Here is a 22,731-nt window from a genome sequence, read left to right as displayed (position 1 = left end):
AACTCATGTGGTTGTTGGCAGGTCTCGATTCCGGTCTACAGGGCTGCCTTAGGACATGGCAGGTAGCTTCCCCTACAGTGAGTGATCCAAGAAAGAGAAAGAAAGAAATAGAGCACCCAAGATGGAAGCCACAGTAGGTTTTTTATAACCTAATCTCAGCAGTGACATCACATGACTTCTGCCATATGCTATTTGTTAGAATTGAGTCAATTAGTCCAGCCCACACTCAAGAAGAGGCAATTATATAGGGCATGAATACCAGGAGGAAGGGGATCACTATTAGCTGGGGGCTGTCTTCAAGTGTGCCTACCACAGGTTCTACACTTTGTGGAACTCCAGCAAATGCCACCCTACACAGAGAAAAAGCAATGTGTGTCTGTGCATACATAAATATCAGGCCTTCAAACATTTACATCGTCTGCTAATTATTCCTGGGCATGCAGAAATACTGAATATTCATGAAATTGTGACTGAGAATTCAGAATCACAATTGTGAACAAAGAAATATTCTGCTCTTGTCCTAGCAAATATGGAGTATCACATGATTGTTTTTAGAAGCATATTCTCTCTACTCCTCTTGATTATGGCATTGCTTGCCTTAAGCTGAATGCATTAAGGAATTACTTCTATCTATTTCAAAATTGAAATGGACAATCCCTCCACCACCAGCCCACAATGTGTGATGTCATAAAAACTGCAGAGAATTATAATTATTGAGAGTATAATAATGCACTTATTTCTCAAAACAATGTTATTTTTCTTACATGATACATTTTGTATTTATAATGTGCCATTAATAATGTCTCAGTAGAAATCATAATTGTGCATAAAGGGCTGCAATGTGGGGGATTTCATGTTGCTAGGAGAGCTTCTATCTTCATACTCCTGGGGAAGTCTGCGTTTGTGGCTTCCCATTAGGTATTAACACAGACCTGGGGATCATTTCTCAGATGTTACTTTCTATCAATTTTACATCCACCTTTCTGGACAAAACCTTCACTCAACCCTGTGGTTTCCTGTGCTTTAGTAAAAAGATGAAGCATTAGAACGGGAGATTCTGTGATCTGGCCAATGTGCTTGTAGAAGCAGTATTTGGGGAAAAAGGGAAAATTGTTGAACCCTAACTGATGCTTTTGAGCCACCTTTGAAAAGGTCCCTGTTTTCACAAGCTACCATGAAGCTAACGTTTCTGTTACGAAAGCCCTCCACTGCAGTTTCAAATGTCTGCTTTTTTTTTTTTTTTTCCTCAACCACAGCAAAGGCTAACCCGTTTTCTTTCCAGCTTTACCGGATCAGGAATTCTTCCCGAAAGACTGCTGTTTAACTACTTTGTTGCTATTTATCAGAAACCAAAAAGATGGCTTTTTGTTTTTGTAGTTCTGAATACGGTGAGCAAATTTATTTCGGGCAACGATAAATTTCAGAATTACTACTGCCTGAAGCTCCTTTTGTCAGGACTCCACCCTACCCTCCAAGTCACTTTTGGTCCGTGACGAAATACGGAATGCATCAGGCCCCAAAGAGACCTGTGAGTTGCCTGTAAAGGAGGAGGTGGAAATCACGGGGGAGGATTAGAACAGAAACTATTTTTCAGCCCCAACTTGGGCGCTGAAATAGCCCCCTTAAGTCATAAACGCTGAACGTCCTGTGCCCTTATAATCAGTGGAAATGACGAAGGACAAGTGTGCAGATCTTTTGAGGGAATGTGGGAAGAGGAGACCCGCGTTTTAAGGCCCAGCTTAGGCATTATTTGGTGGGAAAAAAACCAAAAATAAAGCAAAAACAAACACAGAGCACTGTGCTTTCCAAGAGGACCTTCTAGCTGCAACACCAAACTGAAAAACTTTCTCCTTCCCCATCCTTTGTTTTTCCCGGAACCCCAGCTCTGGGTCCCTGAACCCCAACACCATCTTCCAGATCCAGCCTGAGAGCAGCCTCGACCGCACTTCTTCGGCGCGGAAACCACCCTGCTGGAGCGAGCCTCCCCCAGAGGGCTGCAGGCTCGGCGGACTGCAGCCCGCTTCCCCCCGCAGCCGAGGGCGCGCAGAGCCGGGGGCGCGGGCGGCTGCAGGGCCCGGCGCGCCACCGCGCGAGCTGCTGGGTCACGGCCCGGGCCGCGCCACCCGCTCAGCGAGGAAGTGACGACTGCGCCGTCCCGAGAGCAACAAAGTTTGAGTCTGCGGGCCGTGCTCGCCTGCGCCCCGCGCTCGCCTGCGCCCCGCGCCCCTCCGAGCGGCCCCGGGATCCAGCGCGCAGGTGAGCCGCGGAGCTCGGCGGCCCCTCCGCAGCCGGGGCGCCGACGCGGTGCCCGGAAACGTTCGGGGCAGGGGCTTGGCCGCGCGGGCGGGGATGTGGCGGGACGGGTAGGGCAGGCTGCGCTGGGCTTGCGTGCGGGGGGCGCTGCAGGGAGGGAGCTCGGCGGCCGGGATCCGGGCCCTGGGCTGTGCCCCTGTAGTCGCCGGTTTGCCGCGGGACTTAAACCAGCCAGGGCTGCAGCCGGGCCGCTCCGGGCGCCGTTGGCTAGCGGAGGGGTTCAGGGAAGGGGCTTCCCGTGTCCTGCGTCCGAGGCTAGTCCTCCGCTCGGCGCGCCCCATCGCGACAGGCTGGGCGCAGCGGTCCCCCAGTTCCCACCCGGTGCTTCCCAAGGAAGCGTGCTCTTCCTCTTTGTAGCCCTCGCTGAGGTCGCAGGAAGGAAGTTAAAGGAACTTTCCCCCCATTTTTCTTAGCTTGGCCCGACAATGACGAAGAGCAGAGCAACTCGGAAGTTTGGGAAAACAACCCTACGCATTTCCAAAATGCAAAACCAGAATTGCCCCTAAGCGCCCTTTGAACAAATCCCTCTGACTCCCCCACCCTTTCTCCTCCCACAGCACGTCCCGAGCCTTACAGTAATCACTAAGGCCTAACACTTTGCAATTTAGCCATAAAAGCTGTCAGCGCACCCACCTACATATGTGAGTGTTTTCTATATAAAACTCCAAAACCCGCTTCCAGTGGACTCTTTGAGGCATCTCGCTCTTCTCTGTTTTCGAAAACTGCTAGGGCTGCAGGAATGTGCTTGGGAACTTTGATGGTGGTTCCCGCCGCCCTCGGTAGCCTCGTGGAAAAGGCTTTTTTTTTTTTTTTTTTTTTTTAAGAACAGCTGAGAAGTTTATGACATCCCTGCAAAGTAACTTGGGACTGGCGGGCCGGGCGGGTGGCGCTCTAGCTCCCTGGCTTGGAGTCTTCAACTGTAGCAGCAGCGGCGGTGGCGGCGGGGACGCGTTGGTGTGTGCAGGAATGTACGTCCGTGCTGTGGAGACTCCTTTGACATGGGATGTCTAGAAGTTGAATGGTGCAGTTCCTAGCAGCAGCTTCCTGGCGGCCTGTAATTACAGCGTGATTGCACAGTCAGGCATTGTTGGCGTGGATGTTTATACACAGGCTATTGTGCAAGACCTCGGGGCAGAGAACAAAATGCAGATTTGCATTGCAGATGCCCAGAACAGATCTGGGTCTGAGCTGCAGTCACCAAGTTCTTTTTGGCCTTTCACCTTAGCTAGGTGATTTATTTCCTCGTTTCTCCCTAAAACTCGGACAGTTTGCCAAACACCAGAGAAGTGAAGTGGACCCGGGAGGGCAGGATCCTTTCACTTCCACCTCAGGCAGCCTGAAAACTATCCCAGGAACTGTACCCTTATTTGTGCCTGTAGAAAATGTGGGATGATGTCAGCAGGAAAAGGAGATGGGAGATGGCTATCAACATCCCTAAACGGGAAAGCAGTTTGAATTAGCAAAATTGCATGGCAACTGGATTGGGGCCTGGTTGCAAAGAGGACACGTCAGACGTGTGACTGTGCTGGTGAGCTAGACTTTGAGCCTTGAAGTGTCAGCTGCAGAAACTTAGTAGGTGGGTCCTAATTCCTTCTTTGTGTTCTGGGCAAAGGGAAGAGTGCTGGGGCTTTAGGCTGTGTGTCTGTGCCAGTGTCGGGGCGAGGGTCCGACGGGGCCGGTGGCGGTGGGGGGGGGTGGCGGAGGCAGAGGAGTGACTCATGTTCATTTTCTCCAGAGGAACTCCCCCACCCCCTTCCTGAGCAAGGCCTGCTGCACAGACCAGGGTGGGTGTCCTCACACCTCCTGAACTGCTGTGCTGCAGGAACGGAGCGAAGCCTTCAAGTGTGGAAAGAAGGCAAACAGGTTCTCCTTGAGGGCCTCAGAGGTGGCTAACTGTAGTAGAGGGATTTAAAACACAGTCAAAAACATGTACAGGATGCATGCTGGGTCCTTCTTCTCACATGCCAAATCTCAGCCCCCTCTCTCCCTGCCCTAGGTCGAGACTCTGCCAGGGTAGCACTCAGCCCTGCTAAGGGGACTGTGTGACTCGGCAGCAGGTACCGATAGCCTGGCACACCAGACCTTCCCCATGCCTGGCCTTCTCCCCAGCCTAGTAACTGAGTTTCACCTGGTGGGAAAATGCTGTTTTGCAACCTCATGCCAGCTGCGTGTCACGGGCACAGTGACCATTTGTCAAACCAAAACATTAGGGCAAAATCCCTGGCAGACACCTATGCGCTTCCAGAGACTCAAGGAAAAGCATGTGAAATCAGGACGTTTCTGGAAAGTCTGGGACTTCAGACACAGTTGCCACAGGGGAATGAGGGTTAGAGCAAAAACACCACAGAAGTAGGAGTTCCCATGAGTTGCACAACCCCTTGTTTTGGGTACATTTGGGTTTTCACTGAACTTGACTGTCAAGGTCCTGGTCAGCTGTATCACCTGACCATGGCTGCTTTAGTAAGAGCCTGCTGGTACCCAGAACTAGTCTGGAGGGGCGGGGAGGGGAGCATTCCCTTCTGACTCCAGCAGAAAGACAGCTTTGAGTTTGCAATGCTTTGTGTTCATGTAGACTGTGCAGAGACTAAAAGTGCCCAAAGGCCCCAGGGAGTGTGGGCAGGAGAGCAGGGGAGAGGGACCCCTAGCAAAGGCCAAGGAAGGAAGGACTCAGACCCCTCCCCCCGCCCCCCGGAATTGTGGAGCCACCTGGAGCAGTTTCCCATCCATGTCATCAGTTCAGCCTGGCTGATTCTTGTGCATAACTCATGCATGCCCTTCCCCTGGCTTGCTCAGCTTTGCCTCTGTATTCACAGAACTTGCCCTGCAGTTGTACCCAGCCCAGTTTAAGACCGGAAATTTAATCCTGACTTCCTCTTCCACCTTACATAAATGCTGATTTATGGCCTAAAGTTACTGCCCAGTTCGTGGCCCCAGAGCAGCCCTGCCTACTGCCTCACTATGCACAAGTAGGAACAATATTGAAAAAGCTCTGAATCAAAACGTGACAGATTATAAAAAATCATTTTATTGTTTTAAGAGGAAAAACTATTTGGGTAGTTAGGAAGCTTCCAGCAACTTTGACAAAAACTCCGAGGCTCCACTGAGAGAGGCAGATGGCAAAGTCCTCTGCAAGAGGATGGTCTTAGTATGGAGGCCTTTTATGTTCTCCGGGCCCAGTATTTATATTTCTGTTCATCTGCCTCCTCCCAGCTGCCTCCCTACACCGCAATTCCATGTTTTGACATCACAACTAACCTCCAAAAAAGGAGGCAGAATACCTCCAGCCAAAAGAGGGCATTCCAGACTCTGAAGAAAGTGCTGCAGTTTTCCAGATGCCCGGCAGTTCTGTCCTGCAAATTTGTTTCCTTCTTTAAAATGAGCCCCCCTTCATTTCTCATTCTCACTGAAGCATCTCTTTGTGAGACCCTTAAACCTTTTTTTTCTTTGTCTACATGACACAGGGCAATGCTTTACGACTTTCTCTCTCAAGTGCCACTTGAAATACACACAGGTTCTTTGAAAAAGCCTGGGATAAAGGGCTCCTCTGTAATCTCACTTAAAACGCCTGTTTGCAAGGGTCAGCCTCCTGCTCAGCAACCTTCAGTGGCTCCCCATTGTCTGCACAGTAAGGATCGAACTTCTAGGATGGCAGTCAGGGCCTCCCACGCAGGGGTCTGGCCTCCACTGCTCTCCTGCCCTAGCCCTTTGCTCTGACCTGGTGACCCACTCTGTGTGTTTGTCCAAACTGCTTGTGGCAAGCATTCCTACCTTTCATGGTTCCCCGGAAGTCTGGAATGCCTCCTCTTTCCTCTCTCCCACTTGGCTCAGTCTTGCTCTCCTTTTTAGCCCTATTCATGTTCCCCTCCTTAAGAATGTCCCCTGTTCCACTCTGTGGGCCTCTCCCTGGAACTCCAGTAACATCCACTGGGGGCCCCTGATGAAGAAAGGTTGAAACTTGGTCTAAAGGATTTTCAACTTCTCCTTTGGACCATAGCTCCGATCATACCCTTCACTTACCTTCTTAAATGTGCTTTTGGGTGGATCAGTGTTATCACTTTTCAACTAAACTGGAAGTCCTTGTTTTATATATCTTTGTATTCCCAGCCCTGGGGTTCCTGGTGAATATTGGATGATGAGGATGACGGTGATGATGGTGAGGATGCAGCAGATGCAGTGGCTTTCAGATATTGTTGGCTGTGCATAGGCACATACCCAAGCCAAGCACCAAGGACCATGGTTCCCAGTCTTTTTTTTTTGGCGGGGGCGGGGGGGTTATTTATTTATTTATTTATTAACATCTTTATTGGAGTATAATTGCTTTACAATGGTGTGTCAGTTTCTGCTGTCTCACAAAGTGAGTCAGCTATACCTATACATATATCCCAGTTGGTTCCCAGTCTTTATTCTGAACACTTACCCAGCCCTGCCTCCTTCTGTCTGTTGGCCTCTCTCTGGTGCCTCCTAGCTTTGTACCTCTTGTTCAGCTTCTTTTCCAGCACCTCTTCCCCCTGGTTGCTAGACAGTGTCTGCCCAGCTTCAGCACTGGCTCCTCCTTGTCTTGATTTGGGCCTAGTTGATCTGCCCCAGGGTGTCCTAAGCCTGAGCACTGGCTCTGTGGGGAGAGCATCCATTACCTGGGTTGGCCTGGTCCTCCAACGGAACCAGACTGATAGAAGGAGGTAGGGCCAACTCTCAGACACACTTGTGAGGAAGGCAAAGAGATGCTTCCTGGTTGACCATAGCTTTGCTTTGCCCAAATAGGTACTGACTTATAAAACTAGGCTAAACTATAAAACTGAGTCTTGGGGAGATCCTTGCTAAACCCTAACATCAGGTTTAACTAGGAGGATTCTGTTGTCTCCACCCAGTTCTTATGCTGTTAATCTCAACCTTGCCATATAAGCTAGGTTCTTTCTTTTTTAATTGAGATATAATTCACATGCTGTAAAATGCACCCTATACACTAGATTCCTTAAAAAAGTTTTTTTAAAATAAAATCTGGTAGATTCTTTTTTCCCCAGTTTTCTTCTCAAAAAGGTAATATACAACCCAAAGGCCCATCAACAAATGAATGGATAAAGACGTGGTATATACATACAATGGAATATTACTCAGCCATAAAAAAGAATGAAATTCTGCCATTTGCAGCAACATGGATGGACCTAGAGAATATTTTGCTCAGTGAAATAACTCTGGCAGAGAAAAACAAATACTGTATGATACCACTTATATATGGAATATGAAAAATAATACAAATGAAGGTATATGCAAAACAAAAACAGACTCACAGATCTAGAAAACAAACTAGTGGTTACCAAAGGGGAGAGGAAAGTGAGGGGGACAAGTTAGGGGTATGGGATTAACAGATACAAACCACTATGTATAAAGTAGATAAGCAACAAGGATATATTATATAGCACAGGGAACTATAGCTGTTATCTTGTAATAACTTAATGGAGTATAATCTGTAAAAATACTGAATCAGTATGCTATACACCTGAAATTAATATAATACTGTAAATCAACTATACTTCAATTTTTAAAAAACAGGTAATACATACCTGTAGTTCAAAATTCAAAAGAGGTAAGTTATACAGTGTAAAGTAAGTCTCAAAAATAATTTCAATATAGACAATAGATTACTATACAGATAAATACATACGTATAAAAATGCAATGGAATTAGAAAAATAAATGTGTATTTTAACCTTGAGGGAAGGAAGACCTTCTTAAGAAAGAGACAAAACAGAACTCATAAGAAAATACTGATAAATTTGATAACATAATCCTTTGAAAAAATAAATTTTCCATCCTCTATTGTTCCCCATTTCTTCATTCTGTCAGTGTCCCTGTCTTAGGCAACTACAATTTGTCATTTTTCAGCTATGCTTCCAGATGTAGCTTTTGCACATAGAAGAAAGTATGAATCTATAAACAAATGCTGGCATACTCTGCACAGCATTCTGCCTTCTGTGTTTTTCATTTTTAATGTGTCTTGGAAGTGATTCTGTATCAGTGCTCATAGAGCCACTCATTTTTTCCATTGGCTAAATTGTATTCCACTGTATGAAAATGCCATCATTTATTTAACTAGTCTACTACTGAAGAACGTTTGGGTTGTTCCCAGTCTTTTGCTGTTACATACAATGTTGCAGTCAATATGTTGAATTCACTTTTAATTGAAAATTCTTGATGAACATAAAAGGGGTGAAACTGGAATTTACCTAGAAAACTATTTCTGAAAAATTATGCATAAACTGCACTTAATAAACCAATATTGTCTAGAATCTGCTGTTTCACAAAATAATCAATTTTTAGAACTGTAGAACATTCTATAACTTTTAGGACCTTAGGGACTGCTATCATCCCGCCTCTCTTTTTGTTTTTTGTTGGATTTTTTTGGCTGCGTTGGGTTTTTGTTGCTGCACGGGTTTTTTCTAGTTGCGGTGAGCGGGGGCTATTCTTCCTTGTGGTGCGCGGGCTTCTCACTGCAGTGACCTCTCTTGTTGAGGAGCACGGGCTCTCGGCACACGGACTCAGTAGTTGTGGTGCATGGCCTTAGTTGCTTCGCGGCATGTGGGATCTTCCTGGACTAGGGATCGAACTCGTGTTCCCTGCATTGGCAGGCGGATTCTTAACCACTGTGCCACCAGGGAAGTCCCCCGCCTCTGTTTTATAGTAACTGCAGTAACGGCATCTCAGAGAATTTAAATCTGGGAAGGGAACGTATAGTAACTCACTTTTAACTAAGGGTCAGAGACGATAATTGACTTCTCTAAGGTCGCACAGCTGCAGAATGGAAGAGTCAGGCACAAACCCCACATTCCATTTCTTTTCACCATCTTGCATTGATCATCTTAGTCATCATAATCATCAGTTCCAGCCTATTTGTGAACCAAGGATTTTGTTTACAATTCCATCTCTTTAGTTTCCTTAAGGCAGTACACAAAGATTTAAAAAGAAGAAACTTGACAAAAAACGAAACCAAAAACCAGGGTTGGAGTGAGGTCCTTAAAAAGAGGGATGCTAGAAGGCCCAGGAACACAGACTCAGCACCCCTTGGGCAGCCGGTTAACGCAAGGCTGACTGTCCTCACTGGGCATTTACAGAACAGCTGCAGTGCTCTAAACACTGCATGTGGCACAACAAGGGGTGCAAAGCAGGGTCCCACTTGCCCCTTCTCTCCAGGAGGCTGACAGTCAGCTTCTGAGATAGGTTGTAGCCAGAGGGAGAAACAGACTCAGTGTGGATCGGTCACTTAAGAACGGAATTTGGTGGAGTTTCATTTTCTGGAGGTCAGGTTCTAAAGTCAGTGTGTAAAGTGAAAAATAAGAATATAATCAAGATTAACCTTGAAAGTCCCTTAGGAGGGCACCAGGTAGGCGGCAGACATACTGGCTCTTGATACTTAAATTCATCGTAGGCTGTTCCTCTAGTTCTGGAAGAAGTTGCAGTTTCCAAGGTCAAGCAGCAGATGAAGTGGCTTGAATTTGGGGGCTCTGTAGTATGAAATATGTGTGTGTTCAAATACTGCAGTCTCACTCAGCATGCCGAGATACTTATACTGTGATATCCCGCAGGCAGCAGGCAGCAGGCTCAGGGCTCTTAGCCCATGCTCACCCCTGAATAGACGGCAGGTTTATAAGTTAGGAAATAACCATAGGAGGTTAAGCAAAAAAGGCTCTTCGAACAGGTGAGCAGGGTGTAAAGGAGAGATCCATGGAGTGGGTTTTAACTGCAGGATTGCAGAGGAAGGACTTATGCTTGGGGTGACCTGTCATTGCTGTGGGGCTGGGCGAGGACAGTGCCATGTGGAGCAGACACTTTTCTCTGCTCTAAGGCCCTAGCCCTCCACATCCTCTCCCATTCCCCTGCCTCCCTTCCCCAGCCTCCCTATTGCAGGCCATTGTAAGGGGCCTGCAAGGAATCTACCTCATGAGTCTGTGTCTACTTCCTCTGTGGCTTCCCAATAGCATGTGCTTTGGGGCAACTTAGGAGCCAAATCCACTCCCCGATCCCCACTTCCACTTGCACTAGAGGTGGGGAAAGGCTCAAGATTTCCTCCAAGGAGGCTGTGCTGACCTACCCAGCTGGCAATTAGGATCTGAATTCCCAGTTATGGAGAAAAAAAAACCTGGCCACAGCAGTAGCAGTGGAACCCTGCCCATCCTTGTTTATAGAGTGCTTTCCCCCACATTCTTCCTTCTTTTACTCACTCATGCTGTATGCATTTTTTGAGTCCCTACTGTGTGCTTAGCTCTGTGCTAGGTACTGGGGATGCCTCCCCCTTCACGGTGTTCACGGTCTGTGAGGGAGACAGACACACATAAAAGCCAAGAGCCATTAGTGCCACGGATGTCAATGTGAAACTATCCAGGGGTCTGCAGGGCTCAGAGGAGGGACAGGTCGCTTCTGCCAGGCCGGAGGAGAGAGAACCGTTAGCAAAGGTCTAGGACGGCCCCAGTGCCTTGCATGGTCCCTGTGCTCAGGGAAGCCTGGGGAATTAATGAATAAGAGGCTTTCTGGAGAAGGTGGTGTTTGAGCCGAGTCCTGAGAAACGAGTAGGCGTCCACCAGGTGGCAAAGGGGGTCAGGGCATTCTAGGCACAGGGAGCAGCTCAGGCAGGGCCTGGAGTGGAGGCGTGACACGACAGGGTCTTCTCCGGCAACTGCAAGCAGCGGTTGTGATGGAGCACTTGTACGAGGGGGGTGCAGAAAGGGACAGGCAGGGGCCACGTCACGGGCCAGCCATTTGTGTCAGCGGAGAGATTTAGACCTTACTCTGAGGGCAGTGGGGAGCCACTGAGGACTGATTGTGTTTGTGTGTGTGTGTGTGTGTGTGTGTGTGTGTGTGTGTGTGTGAGGGAGAGAGAGGATCAGATTTTCTTTTTAAAAGGTCACTCACTGTGATGTGGAGGATTGACTGAAGCTGGGGGAAAATGGGCAGTAAAGAGACCAGTGAGGAGGTCATTGAGGGAGGTCACAGTGGTCCCTGCGGCGAGATGGAGGAGTCTGAGCCAGAGCAGTGGGGGAGGGAGAAGCTGGATTAGGAAGGTGTCGAGGGAGTTGGGTTGACAGGCCTTGAGGACCAACCAAATGAGTAGAGCAAGGGAGAAGTTGAAGTGTTTCCTTAGGTTTCTGCTTGAAACAAAGAAGGAGGAGCAGCTTTTAGGGAAGAGAAAATGAGTCTAATTTTGTACATGTTGAGTTGGAGGTGCCTCCGGGACATCCAAGAAAGCAGTTCTAGTGGGCAGTTGGACATATGGGTCTGGGGCAGGAGATTCCCCCAAGGGATGGCAATGGGCGGCATTGCCCCCTCCACGAACTCTAACCAAGCTACCCCAAATAAACATCATTTAAGTAAAAATGATTACTTAATGTGCAGCTACAGCTTCAAGACAAGTTCCAGACAAACCCAATTACCTCCCAGTAGCCCCCTCTGTCTGTCAGACACTCTGGAACAGACACTTGGGAATCACTAGAACACAGAAGGTGGTTGGAGGTAAGGGAGCTGATGGCATCACCCATGGAGAGCATGCAGTAGGAGGCAAGGGGATCACCGTTTAAGGGGTATGGTATATAAGGCAAGTCAGCAACGGAGACCAGGAAGGAACCAATGGTGAGGAAGGAAGAAAACCAGGAGAGCATGATGTCATAGATGTCAAAGGAGGAGGGAGCTTTGCATTTTATAACAGGGACCATGGTTTTGTGCACCTAGTATAGCACATGGCACATGGAAAGTTTTCCATAAGTCTTTATTAAACTGAGTTGAAATTGATCAACTGTTAATCACTGGGGACGTCAAGAAAGAGAGGACTGAAAAGAATGATTGACTTAGGAATTAGAAGGTTCCTGGGTCTTTGCCATGGGTGGGGACTTCTCATTTGATTTAATCTCCCTGAGAAATAGATGGTGCAGGTATCACCAGGTGCCCCAGGGTTGGAGTGACATGTGCAAGTTCTAGAACGCAGGTTTCTTGACTCCAAGTCCACCTTTCCCTGAACTGATGGGGAAATAGGGAAGAGTCCAAGGGAGTGATAATGCTTTTAACTTCTGATATTAATGCTCCAAATTGGGACATCTGGTTAGAACCAGGGGCAGGATGAATTGTTATATTCAGCATTTACGTCATTTGTTCATATTTGCAATTATTAGGTGGCTGTGATCCTCTCAGGTGTGTGAGTATTTAGATGAGACTCTTTTCCCGGAGGGAAAGATAGAAGCTTGAGCCTAGGTGTTGTCTTGGGGGGGTGGGGGGGGCAGTGCAGAGGAGTCAGTGTAGAGGTAGAAGGACATGCTGGGGTAGTCTAGGTCTTTGGTCTGCGAACAGCAGAAGCTGGCTCTGGCTAAATTAATGAGAAAAGGAATGTACTGGAAGGATATCTGGTGACTCACTGAATGTCCTGGAAATCTGGAGACTGAGGCTCAGAAATCAATCAGGACCTGTGGGAAGTTGGGTAGCTGAAACCAAAGACAAGGTGATGATGCCACTGGCCTGGCATCACCGCTGCCTGCTAACCTGACTGCTGCCACCACCTCCAGTATGAATTTTGAACTCTCCCTGATTCTTTGTGTCACTCAATCCACAGGCAGAGCCCAGGCTGCGCATCTGGTTGGCCAGCTTAGGTCACATGCTCATGTTCTCACAGGTTCTGGAGGTTACAGCTTCCCCAGTTGCAGGTGGAACTCTCCCTCCCACAAGGATTCACAATGCCAGGTTCCTCAAACCTGCGGACAGGTATGCATGCCAGGTGGACAAGTGTCCACCATAGAAGCCAGAGCCCATTCTAGCCCTCAGACTGGGATGACTGGGCAGTGCTGGACATGAGGTGGAGATGGGGCATCCCCCATAGGCCACTGAAAATATCCACGTTTTGATCTTAATCTTTTTGGACATCTTTCTGAATCCTTTAGCCTCCAGCTAAACTTTAGGATTCTTTTTTTTAAAATAAATTTATTTATTTATTTATGGCTGTGTTGGGTCTTCGCTGCTGCGCGTAGGCTTTCTCTCGTTGCGGCGAGCAGGGGCTACTCTTCGTTGTGGTGCGCGGGCTTCTCATTGCAGTGGCTTCTCTTGTTGCGGAGCACGGGCTCTAGGCATGTGGGCTTCAGTAGTTGCAGCACGTGGGCTCAGTAGTTGTGGCCCGCGGGCTCTAGAGTGCAGGCTTAGTAGTTGTGGCGCACGGGCTTAGTTGCTCCACGGCATTGGGATCTTCCTGGACCAGGGCTCGAACCCGTGTCCCTTGCATTGGCAGGCGGATTCTTAGCCACTGAGCCACCAGGGAAGTCCTAGGATTCTTATATGCTCTGGAGATCTGAGCATTTCATTAGCAGTTGGATTTTTCCTCTGGAATTTGAAGGATTCCAGTGGAAAAGAGAGCTCATCCCAGCATCTGGATCCTCCCTGCACATTTGATTCCACTTGGAAAACTTCAGCGCTGCCTTGTAAGGACAGAGGCCAGAGCTTGGCTCTCTCTGGCTAAAAGGCAGCTACAATGCAAATTCTGTTTCTCCTCTGGGGTTGGGCGAGACCCACAGGGCCGTGAGGTGTTTGGGAGGTGCTACCTTGCTTTTGACTGGGGTTTGGCTTCAGGCTTGCTGCCGAAGTTGTCCAAAGTGACAGGAGTAGGCTCTTCTCACCTTCCAAAGATGTCAACCTGGTGGAGATGTCCTATCCAATATCCTGCCTGAGAGAGAGCTAAAGGAGGTAGGGCTTCATCTGCCTGGGGCTGTCAGCATTGCCAGTCGCATCCCTGCCCAGTTTCCTCATCCAAACAAGAGGGTGTTTGTTCGGTGAGCACCAGCTCCCTTCTTGCCCTCAGATCCTCTGGTTATAGCTCTTTGACATCAGGGCACCCTGACTGAAATCTTGGCCGTTCAGTTCCAATAACCTTAGACGAAGGGATTAATTTGCTTTAAAGAGAAAAATGTGGTTTTGAACTTCTGGACTCATGGCTGTGGTGGCTACCAGCATTTCAAGGGTCTTTTCCACTGGTGCCTGTTAGTGGGGAGCTGCTGCCTCCACGAAGCTGGGTGTGTCAAGGGCTGGGTTCTTGCACCCCGGACTGGAGGTGATTCCTGAGGCTGAGGCCTGCTCACCAATGTGGGGTCAGGGTGACCCCCGGGAAGGATGGAGCAGGAGTGTTCCTAGCCAGTATTGGCTCTGGCACAGTTTGCACTGATTTGCCCATTTTTGTCCAGATGACACAGAATCGTGTTGAGAACAACACAGAAGCAGAAAAGAAGTCTTGGAAGGATCTGAGTTATTTTTACTAAAACACAGCTTTGATCACGTCACCCCTCTTAAAAACCTTTGAGGGCTGCCCAAGTCCTGCAGGAGGAACCTCACATTCCTCAGAAAGGCACCCAAGGCCCTGAGAGCCCCAGCCCACCTCTCCACCTCCTCTCCTGCCACTCCCCCTTCCCTAGCGCCGCCCTCTATGTTCTCTCTGCTCCTCCGCACTCCTCCAGGCCTCTGTGCCTTGTGCATTGTTGTTCCCCCTGCCTGGAGCCGTCCTCCCTGCCCTTTTCCTGGCAGAAGCCCACAGAACCGGCCAAAAGTCACCTGCTTCCTTGCTGCCTTCCTGAGCTGCCAGCTTAGCGTTTCTGCAATCGAGCTTCCCCACAGGAGGACACTGGCATCAGCTGCAGGTGTGCCTGGCTCCTCCCTGGCCTAGCACTGTGCCTGGCACGCAGTAGGTGTCCCGTGATGGGACCGGAAGGGCGGCCTGAGGGGATGTGAGGGCGTAGGGGCAGGCCCAGGACCTGGCCTCGGTCAGGGGGCACGCGTGGTTGGTGAGCTGACAGCCTCCCATTGCACCTGCTAGTGGAGCTGCTGCCTTGGTGGCTTTGCTGTTTCTCTGAACCTGAGGGAGACCCTGGTGAGGGTGGGAAGGGGGTTTAGGGCCACAAAGCCCAACACCTGGGTCCCCCGCACCCTGAGGATGACTCTGAGGAGGCATCTGTGGTGAGGAGCTGGTTTAAAGGCTGCAGAGACTTTCCACCCCATCAGCCCAACCCCTGAAGAAGGCTAAACACCAGCTGCCCTTGGAGGACCCCTTAGTGTCCATGCCTGGCACTGTCTGCTGGCTTTGCACGGAGAAGGAACTAGGGAGAACGAGTCAGCACACCATGAGAGGACGCACTGAGGCTCTAAAATGGAAAGCGCTGTTCAGCCGAGTGACCGTCAGGACAGGCTGTGGCTCTTTCTGTTGGAGGAAGAGGAGCACCCACCTGACAATGACTGCAGGATGCAGCAGGAGCCCCAGAGCAGGCACTTGGGGTCTCAGTTTGTCTATACAATGAGACACTTACACCACATGTGGTTCTTTCCTGCTCAGAAATTCCCCAAGCCTGTGAACGGAGCCTGGCAGACGGTGTCTTTATGGTGCCTCACAGTGGGACCTGTGTTACCTCACAAGAGCCTTCCTGGTGTGGAATAGTTATCCGCGGTCTACATGCCACCTAGAGAGAGCCGTGGAGGAGCATATTTCCCACCATACCTGATGAGGTGGACTTTCTTTCTTAAGAGATTTTCTTTCTCAAAGTTGAACCCACACATGCATGGGCCTGCTTGACTGCTGGTGAGTCCATGGCCTCTGTTGTTTGCAAAATATGTTTCCATACCTGGAATCACATCGTATTTCTAAGATCTCTTTTAGGAACCCCTTGAAGTGTGTCTTTGTTCTTGGCCCTTGGAAGATCAACTCAGAGGAAACTTGAGTGGTGGGGTGGGTTTGATGTCCTAGGGAGGTGTTGGCCCGTTTTGGGAGGGATCTGCCTTTGTTTCTGCCTCCAGGGGGCCTGCTCCCTCCTCCTGTCCAACTCAGTCCTCCACCTTCCTACTCCCATCTCTGTCCTCCTTCCTCATCCCTCCCCAGCAAATCAATGGAGCTACCTCCGAGCCATGCTACCTTGCTTGGTAGGATTGGGAGGTGTCAGGAAAACTACTTTGGAAAAAGATAGTCCAGGTAACTCACATAGAACAATATATATATATTTTTTAATAAATTTATTTATTTATTCATTTATTTAATTTTTGGCTGCATTGGGTTTTCGCTGCTGCACGCGGGCTTTCTCTAGTTGCGGTGAGCGGGGGCTACTCTTTGTTGCGGGGCGCAGGCTTCTCATTGTGGTGGCTTCTCTTGTTGCAGAGCACAGGCTCTAGGTGCACGGGCTTCAGTAGTTGTGGCACACGGGCTTCAGTAGTTGTGGCTCGCGGGCTCTGGAGCGCAGGCTCAGTAGTTGTGGCTCACGGGCTTAGTTGCTCTGCGGCATGTGGGATCTTCCCGGACCAGGGCTCGAACCCATGTCCCCTGCAATGGCAGGCGGATTCTTAACCACTGCGCCACCAGGGAAGCCCCAATATATATATATATATATATATATATATATATTTTTTTTTATGGCTGTGTTGGGTCTTCGTTTCTGTGCGAGGGCTTTCTCTAGTTGCGGCAAGTGGGGGCCACTCTTCATCGCGGTGCGCGGGCCTCTCATTATCGCAGCCTCTCTTGTTGCGGAGCACAGGCTCCAGACGCGCAGGCTCAGTAACTGTGGCTCACGGGCCTAGTTGCTCCGCGGCATGTGGGATCTTCCCAGACCAGGGCTCGAACCCGTGTCCCCTGCACTGGCAGGCAGATTCTCAACCACTGCGCCACCAGGGAAGCCCCCCAATATATTTTTTTAAATGTAGAACTTGAAGCTATAAAAAATGTTAATTTCCTTTTACGTACTAGTATTACTCTTGGGAATTTATTCTAAGGAAATAATTCTAGAAAGGAAAAGAGCTATACGCACAAAGATATTTATAGCAACGTTGTTTAAAATAGCAAAAAACTGTAAACAGCCTGAGTGTTCCACATGGCTATATAATTGGTGATACCTAGACTCAGTGGAATATTGTGCCACTGTTAAATTAATATGAAGATGATATTAATTCATGCGAAAGTGCCGAAGAATTTTGGTGAAAAAGTGGCTTCTGTTTTAACAGGCAAATTGCACATACACTTGGTGAGTGCATACAAACTGATTACATTGGCTATGGTATAAATTGGCATAAGGTAAATACAAGATTTAGGTGAAGTGGTTATGAGTGGAGTATTTGTGTGTTTGAAATTGCTTTATATATATACTTTTATATAATACTTTAATATATATTATATATATTAATATACTTGAATATATTATACCTTTATAACATTTCTATTATATATTAGTATACTTTAATATATACTATACTTATATAATAAATACATGTATATACTTACATATTATATACTTTTTAAAAAAAAGGACCTTAACTTATCAACATCTTTGGATCTGGGTGGGAAGGAGGCCAGGGGGAGGAATTCCAAGCCTCCCATCTGTTACCACCTGAAAGAAGGAACTGCTGTGTCTTATCAGCCCCCTGCACTGCAAGGGCTGGAGAGTTCAGATTGGCTGAGCCTGACTTCATAGGCTGGCTAACTACATAACTTCAGGGCTCCCAGTGGACTCAGCCTGGTGCAGGCGACCCCCAAGTGGCCTCAGAGCCCCAGATGATTGTTTGCACCTGGGTTTCTGGGGAACCAGCCCAGTGAGTACATGTGGCCCTGAGGCTCTGGCTCTAAGCCGCCCACTCACCTCGAGGCTGCCCGGTCCTGCTGGCCCAGCCGCAGCGGGAGGCAGATTCTCTCTTCTGCAGTTCACACAGGCAGGGGAGAGGGTGTGCTTTGCAAAATGACCTCCTGCACAGTGTTGCACAGATTCATTATAGTATTGAAACTTAGAGTTGCCCTTTAGCCAGCCTCATGAAGCCCTCCACATTCATCCAGCCTACCTCTGGCTTGGCCTGCAGGGCCCTCTGACCCCTCCCATCTTGCCATGAGCTCTGCTGGGACTTGCAGCTGCAGGTGTGGCCTGTGGCTGAGCAGCTGACTGTCTTCTGACCGCCTTCTGACCACCTTGTATCTCTGGCATCTCAGAACCTTGGGACACCTAGTACACGGCCGTCTCACCCATCACTCCCCCTTTGGGTTGCCTCCCTGTGTGTAGCCTTTTCTTCTTAGTGGGGAACTTTCTTGTCACGTGGAGTGTCTGTTGGAGGGCCCATGATCATTCTTTCCCTGTGACTAGCACAGTCCAAGGCAGGAAATGGAGACTCCTTGTGTTGCTTGGCGTCCTGAAGTGGGTGGAGCTGGAGAGCCCTGGGCAGACCTCGAGCGGGCAGGTTGGAGCCTGCTAACACAGAAGCCACCGCAACAGAACGTGTGGGGAGATGGGTTATCGCAAGCACATATCCGCTAAAGCCAAATTCCAGAACTGTCAAAGATTTGGAGTTTGCTGTTCCACGATCAGACTGAAATAGGGCCTTGTGGCTGGCGGTTTGCCAGAGTCAGAGAGAAACTGGAGAGCGTGTTGGGCACAGGACTTGCTTGGATACTCATGAAGGGTACTCAGGCCGGTTTCATGTCTTCCATGACACGCAGGCTTGTGCGTGGGTTTGGAGGCAGGGGTGGGGAATATCCATGTGCTTCCCTAGAATATCGTGTTCATTCCTAGATGCCGTGGTCCCATCCCCACCCTCTACAGTGACCGCCAGCCAGCTCCAACGGGATCATTGCTGGTGGTGTATTAACTGACACAGAGTCTAAGTAACATGCTGTCTTCCTGAGCCCAGGACCCAGCAATAACTGCTCGTCTCAGTTCCCTAATTTATAGACCACGTGCGTGCCCCAGGGTTGTCAGCAGCTCAGTTTCTTGAAGCTTGAAACACATTTCCATAGAAACAATGCTATAAATGGTAGTTGGGTTCCTAGGCTAGCCCACAAAGAGCCCTAGTGTCACCTACGAAGTTGCTGAAATAAGGTATTAGTAAAATTGAGAGCGCAAATGCAGCAGTAAGAGTTAGCACCCAGGACTTTGGAGGTTAAATGGTGTGGGTTTATTTGTGTAATAAATACAAATGGTATTTGTATTTATTACAAATAAATAAATGGTGTGGGTTTATTTGTGTAACTTTGTTTCTTTTGGTGGAGGTGTCTTTCAGAGCCCTTCTGACAAGGGAAGCTCTGGGGCCCTCCCCCTACCTACAGTCATAACCCCTCCTCTCCCAGTTTACGTTCCTTCTTCCTTCCTCATCAAGCCAGGGCCCTGGGCCTACCTGCGCCCGGGACCAGGGCTGGGGTGTTTTTATTATGAGGAAATCCTGTTCAAAGGCCTTTACAACATCTGTATCATCATCATCATCATCATCATCATCATCATTATTTAAACCATCTTGATCAACTTAACATAATAAACATTACACCTTAGCAATTTGCATTGTTCAGAATTCTCTCCTGATTGCTGCTAATGTTCCTATGGAAGTTTTAACATAGTTGATAAGTCCACCTCTACTACTATTTTTTGTACCGATTTTGTCCCTTAACATGAGTTCATCAAATGGTTTCATCAGATTGTTTCCATGTGTCAGTCCTTTCCTATTTCATTCTGTTAACATACCATTCTGTAATCTGAATGGAGTTCCATTTGGGGGGGTGTCTATATATATAGGTGCTATGAGCATCTTTTATAAAAACTCCTTGGTGGTGCTATTTTAAGTTGTTTTCATGGGATCTGGTTCCCTGACCATAATTACCTGATCGAGTCTTAAACTCTTGCAACACAATGCAAATCACATTCTAGAAAGATTTGAGCAGTTTATGTATGTGCAGCTGTTTCCTGATGACCCTGCCGACAGCTTTCTTGTTTAATTTCTTATTTTCATGTTGACTCTGGCCATAATGGCCCCTTAATGGTGTTCTAATCTGCATATCTTAAATTGCTGCTGAGACTGTACCTTTTTCCTCCTGATGATTTACTGCTTGTCCTTCCTTATGTGTCAAACGATGCTCATCTTCTGTGACTGTGGAGCCTCCCCACGTACATGTATCTCCTTGAACCACTTTCCTGTTGGGAAGTACAAAGTCCTGCCTTCCTCCCACCCTCCCTGGGTGGGGCCCCGCCCCTTGAGCTGGCCTAGCGCTTCTCCACACCGGCCTGGTGCACCACCTCAGCCATTCCCTCCACCGCCTGCAGCCCTGGGAACTGGCTGGGACTGATGCTCTGGGTGGGGCCGGCTGGGGCTGGGAGGGACCAACAGTGGGGGCCCTGTGATGGAGGCAAAGGTGCCAGGCAGGGGCTTGCCTGAGTGGTTCTGAAATAGGTTCATGAAGTGACCTCCTTGGAGGGAGGCCGCGCTGGGAGATTCTGGGAGGAGCCACAGGCTGTGAGGGCTGGAGAGGGCACAGGAGTTCATCTGGTCTAAGGGTCACTCACTCAAAGGCCTGTAGGGAACAGGGGGGATCTCAATAACAGAGGCTGGCTGGGTGCAAGAAAACAGCACAAATGAGATGATAAACAATAGTGACCCGTGGCCTAGGAAGGGGTGGAATCTGTGGAAAGTTGGAATGTGTGCGTCCCATCACAGTGCCATTCCCCCCTGACGCCACTCCCCTTGTGCTGCTACTTAGCTCCACCTGTGAGAAGGAGGGCCCAATGTGGCCAGTGTTCCAATTTTTTTCATGACAAACCAGAAATCCCGATTTTTAGCTTAAACCTCCTGATTTAAATAAATGTTGAAAATCAATTTAATTCAATTAAAATAAAATACATGAGATGGGTCAGATACAGTGTATCTGGGAATGAGAATGGCTTGTGACCCTCCAATCTGTGACGCCTCATTATTTGACGTTTTTTCTGGGAAAATACAGGCCCAGGGAGGTATCCTCATATAGCCGAGAGAAGGACTCAGAGAGCCCAGCGGTCAAATACCATCTGTCTGACCTTGGAAGAGCTGTTTAACCTTTCTGAACCTCAGCTTCCTTATCTATAAAATGAGGATAATGGCTTCCTCTCAGGGCTCTGGGTGGACCCACTGGGCTTGCATCATGTCAAGCATTTAGTAGGTGCTCAGTAAATGTGTTGATAGGTCCCGCGTGGGGTCATCCAGAAAATTAGAGGAAGAACTAGGCTTAGAACGTTGCTTTCCTGACTCCCAGTCCAGAGCTTGTTCCACATCACATTGGCCTGCTTTCATGGGAATTTCCAGAGGTGTTTGGACACAGGGGTCCTTCTGGTCCCTGGGCAAATGCAGGTCACTTTATGAGAGCTTGCCTGACAGCTACTGAGCTCAGGTAATGGGGACTTAGCTCTGTGGACTTTGCCTTGCAGTCTGCAGAATCCAGGAGATCCAGTCTCAGTAGTAGTAGTAGTAGTAGTAGTAGTAGTAGTAGTAGTAGTACCATACAGGGAATTCCCTGGCGGTCCAGTGGTTAGGACCCAGTGCTTTCACTGCCAGGGCCTTGGTTCCATCCCTGGTCGGGGAACTAAGATCCCACAAGCTGTGTGGCATGGCCAAAAATAATAATAATACCATACACCACTGAACCTAAGAAGCCAGTGATTATAAAAGACCATTATTTTATTTACAACTATGAAAAAGAAAATGCTGCTAATTAAACCTTGATGTGCTATCAATTGTAAGATGCATCCTTTAATATTCAGAGATATTAAAATGGGGGGAAATGTGCATCTTAGAATGGAAGAAACAGAATAGTAATAAAAGTAGTGATAATAATACTTACATTTTATTGCCTACCTCAGAATTCCACAAATGTTATTTGTGCATTTATCAACAAGCACTTACTAAGCACCCAGCATGTGCAGGCACTGCATAGGCACCAGGGATACAAGGTGACTAAGATCTAGGCTGTGCCCTTCAGAAGCTCTGAACCTAGTAGGGAGATGGTGCAGGAAGCAGCTGTAGAGCAAGGTGTAGGGGATGGAGTCAAGATAAACAGACCGTGCCATGGGAGTTAGGAGAGAGAGTGGCTGGTCTGATCCTTAGGTACAGATACCAAGACAGTTCAGGGTGCCTAGGATTGATTTAAGTTCTCCCAGGAGGCAGGAAGTGAGGGAAGCAGATTTGGGCTGGGGAAGAAGCTAAGCAAGGAGGGACGTGTTGCAGCTGGAGCTAGCTTCAGCCAGATACCACAGGGAGCCCTGCAATAGGAACTGCATCACCACAGATTTGATCCCACCTTTCTTTTGGACCCACTCCTCTCCCCCCCTCCCCCCCTTGTCAATCATTGGCTGCAGTGCTCTCTCCTAGCAAAGGCTCCCTTTGAGAAGGGGGCAGCTGTGAGCCCTTAGCAGTCAACACTCACAGTAGCTGGGAGTCAATACTCGCAGTAGCTGCACTCACAGTGCACCAACCTGATTAAGGGGCTCTGGGAGGACTCCAGCAGTGTACACTGCAGTGGCCGTGCTCTGCTTGGAGGAGTCAAGGAAGGCTTCCTGGAAGAGCTGCCATTAAGCTTAAGTCAGGACCAGGGTATGGCGGGTTTACCTATGGATGAAAGTGGGGGGAGGAGGAGCACGTGTGAGAAAGCAGGCATCTT

General features: G+C 48.6%; 1 protein-coding gene across 3 annotated transcripts in view; it reads left to right on the top strand.

Moving 5' to 3' along the window:
* Positions 1 to 2,119: 2,119 nt before the first annotated feature.
* MIDEAS (mitotic deacetylase associated SANT domain protein) overlaps positions 2,120 to 22,731 on the top strand; it is a 63,677-nt gene continuing 43,065 nt past the window's right edge. For 2 of the 3 annotated variants that reach the window (XM_059914615.1, XM_059914612.1), the window contains exons 1-2: positions 2,120 to 2,256; positions 15,652 to 15,894. The gene's annotated coding sequence lies outside the window, so the exon portion shown is untranslated. The remainder of the gene's footprint in view (positions 2,257 to 15,651; positions 15,895 to 22,731) is intronic. The other variant, XM_059914614.1, reaches the window with a different exon arrangement.

This window comes from Balaenoptera ricei, chromosome 2, assembly GCF_028023285.1.
Source record: "Balaenoptera ricei isolate mBalRic1 chromosome 2, mBalRic1.hap2, whole genome shotgun sequence".
Classification (NCBI taxonomy): Eukaryota; Metazoa; Chordata; class Mammalia; order Artiodactyla; family Balaenopteridae; genus Balaenoptera; species Balaenoptera ricei.
This window is presented reverse-complemented; position numbering and strand designations above follow the sequence as displayed.